Source organism: Centrocercus urophasianus, unplaced genomic scaffold (assembly GCF_019232065.1).
Source record: "Centrocercus urophasianus isolate 14NV4802_14NV808 unplaced genomic scaffold, USGS_Curo_1.0 seq_19, whole genome shotgun sequence".
Classification (NCBI taxonomy): Eukaryota; Metazoa; Chordata; class Aves; order Galliformes; family Phasianidae; genus Centrocercus; species Centrocercus urophasianus.
Genome location: NW_024884744.1, coordinates 5,179,716 through 5,186,037, shown reverse-complemented (window position 1 = coordinate 5,186,037; position 6,322 = coordinate 5,179,716).

Genomic DNA, 6,322 nt, shown 5'->3' with positions numbered 1-6,322 from the left:
AGATGTGAATCTCATTGTATCGATCCTTCATCCAAACAGTTCTACCATAAACCATATTCTCCACCTCGGTTAACTGGATGGCAAATCTGAGTAAACTCTTTAAATAAAGAGGCTCTGGAAAATATCAGTTTCAATGAGTCTCATGAATACTCACAGCTGTTTCCTGAAGCTCAGAATTTTCTAGCTGTTACCTCTGATCTTTCTGACAAACTGGTTTCACAGAAGCCTCACAGAAAACAGAATGGGCGTACACTTGATGCAACTGCACCACAGGTAATCCCCATTAGCTGATGCTTTTCATATTGATCTCTTTCCTAAATGGATAACGTTCAGTAGTTTCATTTTCAATGAAGCCATCAATAAGTATCAGCTTTTACACCCCTCTGATCTCAGTGTGTAGCAAGTATTGCGATCAGTTTTATCTGGTTTGTTCTCATTGTTTTTCAGTTAATCTGATTGCAACTCTGAAGCTGAGGATCAGAGGTTTGAGCAAATGCAGCGGCAGCATTTGTGTAACTCCTAGACACCAACCATCACACTTTGCATAGTTCTCTTGAAAATTTTAATGATGTACAGGGCAATAATCAGTCCTCTCTCCAGTTTAATAATTTTACAATAATTTAAATGAAGTATACCTCTAAAGCATGTTTTTATAAACTTTACAGTCTTAGGTGCTCACCAAACAGATGTCAGAAACCATACGCAAGTTTAAAAATACTCACTCAATATACTCATATTCAATACTCTTCAAGTGCTTGACATTGATCTGTCTGCTCTACATCCTCGTGTTCAACACAGGTTAAGAAAGTGCCACTGTGACATTATAACCAGAGGCTGCTAAACTGACAAATATCTTTTTGCGCTGCTTACAATTAATCAAACCTCGCAGCTTTTGGTCAGTTTTTGAAACTACAAGCTGTATCCTTTTCACTTATAAACTCTCTTTCTGTTCCTACAGCCTCTTATAGACCTTAGGCAAAGACATGAAGTCTACAAACACACTCGAACAAGAAGAGGAATCCCTTCCACATAAAAAAACAGCACCACTGAAGCAAAAGAAGTGTTTTTGGATAGGCGTAGATAAGGCATGTTAAATGCAGCTAAACCCATGCTATCTTGAGAGAAGAACCATTAATCTAGCAGATCAAAAAAGCCCAAATTAGTGAAAATCAGCCTCACAAAGTTTAATGACAACTTCATTTCTACTGCTGTGCCAGGCTGCTCAGTAATGCTTTGATCCCCAAAATTAACCTCTTATGGGCTGAGCATCAATTTTCTTTCCCTCTCTTTGCCCACCTTCCTGTGGCATTTCTCTGTTCTTCTTCAGTTCTATTTTGCTAACTCACTACTGAGTGAGCTTACTGCCCACCAAGTAACATGGCATTGAATAAAATACCATGGAACTAACAATTCTTGTAAACTGTATATCAGTGTCTCAGCTATTAAGCTTGTTCTAATCCTAGAGCTATTTAGAGAAGTGGAAGAAATAAGACAAGAATCTTCATCTCGCCTACCCATCTCAAGGCAGAATCTGTTCTGAAATGCCTTCTGTGCTACAAATGCCACAGGCAACCAGCTCTGGTTGTAACTATGCTTACCATTGGAAAGCTCTTCACTATAAGGTTTTCAAAGTGAGGACTGTTCATCGCTTCATGCTGCTTCAGAGCCTTTGCTATTTCATTCTTATCACTGCTTCTCTCAGCCACAAGCACTGTAGTAATAAAATAAACAGCGGGTATAAAAAGCTATTATTCTGATCTATACAACTATGTATATGTATATATATAAATCACATATGTATACATTGAAAGAATAGGAGAGAGCTCTTTATCTGCTAACAAGATTGCAGGGTCTCATTGTTAAACACACCCGAAGGAAAGAAAAGATTGCATTTAATTCAGCTACTTTTGGTTTCCCCTACATACACCTGTAGAGTATGATTTACCCAGTACTAAAATTCTTCCTCTAATTAACTTCACGTAAGGTCAAATCAGCTTCCCTAAAGCACTTGATGTCGGTAGTTAAATCTAGGGAAGAAGAATTTAATCCTGATAATCTTCTACATCCAGCCAAAAATCTACATCAAAAACACCTCCCACACCAGAATCCAAACTATAAAACCTCCTTCTGTGCTTTAAAAACAAACAAACAAACAAGTAAATAAATAAATAGGTTTTTTTTTTTAAAATCAGATTAAGTTTGATGTTTCACATCTGTAGCTCATTCCCTCCCACAATGGAAGGAGCACATCTTTCTCAGGTGCAGTCAGAGGAAAATTTGCTGTTTACTGCAGTGGGGTCAGTGTGATCTTGGCTCAGTGGCACCATCGTGGGCACAGTGACAAACCCTGCTTCAGAACAGAGGTCTTAATGTCTGCACAGCTAGTGAAAATACATCAACACTTGTCTGAAGCATGGCCACGAGCTATAAACCCTTTAACAAACAGCAGACATTACAAGTCACTACTTATTCCTGGAGGCATATGCTTGCCTCAGGTCTTGGTTTGCTTTTGTCTGTGAAATTGTACCTCCAGCAACTTTCAAAGGACAAATTACCATCTGGCATATGCATGAGGATAATTCAGCGATGGTGTGAACTTCCTGGAACTTGCCTATTGTCATCTGAGGGAGCTCTTCCTACTCATGAGCAGCTGGTCTTGGCCATGTTAGTGACTAGAGATACTACAGCAGACTGATCTCCAGCACCATCCAGAATATCACAACTTCGTGGCTGGAATTTCATAAGCCAATAGAGGAGTTTCATTCTCCAGAACTGTTCTGAGAAGTGTTTATGCCCAAACACTACATTCACAGACAGGAGATTATCTATGAACAAGCGTGGATACACAACTATGACAAAACCAAGATAAACCAAAATTCTACTCTGAGGAGAAAATATTTGAAATATTTGCATTTGTGTGAGACAGTAGTTACAATGATAAGAATGGGCACCAAGAAGAATAAAATTGTGCTTATCACAGACATTTTTAAAAAAGAAAGGAAAAAAAAATGAAAACAAATCATAACTGAAAGGATTTGGATAATGTACCTCTTGCATAAATGACAAATGAATGAGAAAATCAAAACTGAAGCACTCAAAATAACAGAGTAAAACAAAAATATCCCTGAACTGAGTTGTAATGTGTAACCAAGAGAAGTGTAGGATAAAGGGAAAGTCACAGGCACTATTACCACACAATCAAAGCTCTAATAACTAGGTAGCCCTTTTAGGTTTAAGATATACTGTATTTGTGAAAAAAGATTACATGTTTTTTAGAACATAGTTAATGGAATGCCAAATATGCAAACATTACCAATATCATATTAAATTTGACAATACTATATTCTTTCTCCTGTCAAACAGAGCAGAATTTGCAAGCATTTTTTAGATGTTTCTGGAGAATTCTCCTTTTATGGATTTAACTATATCCTTTCTTCCTGGACAAGGAAAGAAGAAAATTCCCAACAAGGCTTCTGGCTGTGGCAGCTATGGTTGTATATTTTCCTGTCTATCTATCTATCTATCTATCTATCTATCTATAAAATACATAGTGTATATATATATGTATAGTATAAATATAGTATAATATACATACGTATTATAGCATATATATATATATATATATTTTTTTTTTGTGAGCCTTGAAACAATCAAGATACTAGAATACACCTACAGAAGAAGAATAAAATAGCAAAGAAAAAAGAAAGTCTTGCTATTTTCCTTGTATCACTTTTTTGGATCTTGGCCACTGAAGCCACGATTCATGAGAAGAAAACAATGGCTCATATTATCTTCGTCTTCTATGAAGAAGTATCATGGTATACTTACTTCACTTACTGGGAAGAAAAAAGTATATTTAGGGCAAATTGATGAATGCTAAAGAAAAAAATCAGTACAGAGTTTAACATAAGAACAGCCACTAACTGTCCAAGAGTAGCTGGTTTTGGATATTACTTACCTCTTTTTGAGAAGATTCAAGTTTCCATTTCATTGACATTGCTCTAGACTTACCTGTGTGTAAATGGATTTATCTGCTTAGCCAAATGTCACCATTACACAGTATTAATCTTGTGAAAGGCAGAAAAACAACACTGCAACCACACCACAATTATCAATCATTAAAATATTGCATGACTTCTGAAAATATATTTGGAGACAAATGAACTGCGTGTTACTTTTAGAACCTTTCATTTAATTTTAATTACTGTATGTTTCTATCTTAGATGTTTCTACAAATTAATGGATGAAATAGGCATCTTATACATTCACTCTCCCAAACTGCTTCCTGCCCGAAGATTAGTTCTGCCCCACCTCTCTTTTTCTTCCAGGGAAATTTAATATCAAGTATTTTGTACCAGGCACGGCCAATGGCTGATCTGCAGCCTCAAGATTTCTGTCTTTCATACCAGAGCCATGTGGCCACAAGCAACATTTTAAGACTCACTGAAAGATAGTGTTAGACCTTAGAACATCAGCTAAGGTTTGGCCTTGCAATGCTATGGTGACTTCTCATTTTGGAAACAACTGCTCAGTATTTGGTGGCTAAATGTGAATGCCCAATCATTCGCATTCCTTTTTGCAGAAGTACAGAGAGATGAATAACTCGACTCACAGAGCTCAGCTTTCACAAACCTTTTGTTAATTTAGCCATAGCATTATTATTAACTCCAGTTGCCAGTATTGTCAACTACCACTTTAGAAAATGTTACTTTTACAGCTCTACGGCTGAAAATCTCAATACTAAGTGTCAAACCATACAGACTTAAGAACTCCACATTTATTATTTAAATCACACCATTCTAAAGTGAATCTCATAAATGTTGAATGCCTGGAGTTGCTAACACTGAGATGGGAAAATTCAGGTGACAGAGAAAATCCAACTGTTTGTGGCCTGAATTTACAGCACACTTGTGGCTCAGTTGTGTGCCTGTTTCCCTACTGATCAGGCAGAGAAAAGCACAGAGATTAGAGTTACAACTGCTGTAACGTGCCATTGATTTTTTGACATACAGATCAACATATAGATCCGAGGATCAGACACAGGGCTGATTGTTCATTATTTAAAAGTTCTCAGCATAAAATTTGTTACTGTGTGTTAATGTTACAAACTGTAATCAGCAGGAGTTTTTAAGCGTAGAAGGCTCTTTTTTTTTTTCCTGAATATTGGACTTCTTCTCAACTATCAACCCACTTTAAAGCACATTTTTAGTGCCAGATGGTGATTATAAATCAGGCAGCTATGCTTGTATTAATTTGTACGAGTGCATGTTCATGTGTGTGAGAAGATGTGCAAAAGAGGAAGGTGAGATGAGCCATGATGAACATTAAGGGTCCAGGAGCAGGTCTATAACTGGTATAAACTGGCAGGGTTTCACTGATTTCATTGGTACTATGATAAATACTAATTCAGCTGGCAATAAAATAAATGTAATCAGCTAAGCATCTGGTCAGTAATATTTCAGAATGCAGAACGAGGCAGTAGTGTTACCTCCATATCTACCTTTGGACTGAATCTGCGTGACGAAAAAGTGTAACGTTTCCTGTCTGGTTCTGTCTCTAGAAAGTTCCTCTATTGGCTGGGGTGCTGCCTGTGGGTAAGCACATGGAAAGAGAGATTCATATATGTATACAAGCAAATACACTGTAACAAACAAATACACTGCTTTAACTGCTCTGATGTTACTCTTATCTTCAAATGAAAAAAATAAAGCACAGCATTTAAGATTTGCACAAATTTCTTGCTCTTCTATTTGCCATTCATCCCAATAGTGAGGGAAATTAAGCTCAGAGTTGGCTTTAATCCACAATTTACTTGCCATACAATATTTAATTTCCTTTTAGAAAATAAAGCTTATTAAAGCAATGATAGTTTCATATATATATGAATTACTGAGAATCATAATATTAACAAAAAGAAATGAAGTCAGGTTGCACATAAAATCTACTCTTTTTAGGTGATTCTTTATGTTTTTTTACCTAAACATTTTCCACCAGACAGTTTTAAGTTCATTACCTTTTTCTAGCAATTTCCTATTTCACAAAGTTAAGTTTTTACTGAATCCATAACTAAGAAATCAATTCTACGATGGCATTAAGAGATCCTAAAAGGAAAGGCGCTTTGTGCAGAACTGAAGGTGAACTCACTGCTGTGCAGTCCTCTTGAAGGCCTCATCAAATGCTGCTCATTTTTGGTCTGCGTACACACGTGTGAATGTACCAGACTTAAACTGAATTGGAACGCTGAAGTAAAAGCCGTGTTTCAAATTGTTTAGATTTACTGGGAGACCTCAAAAGGACGTCTTAATCTTACAGTGTTATTATT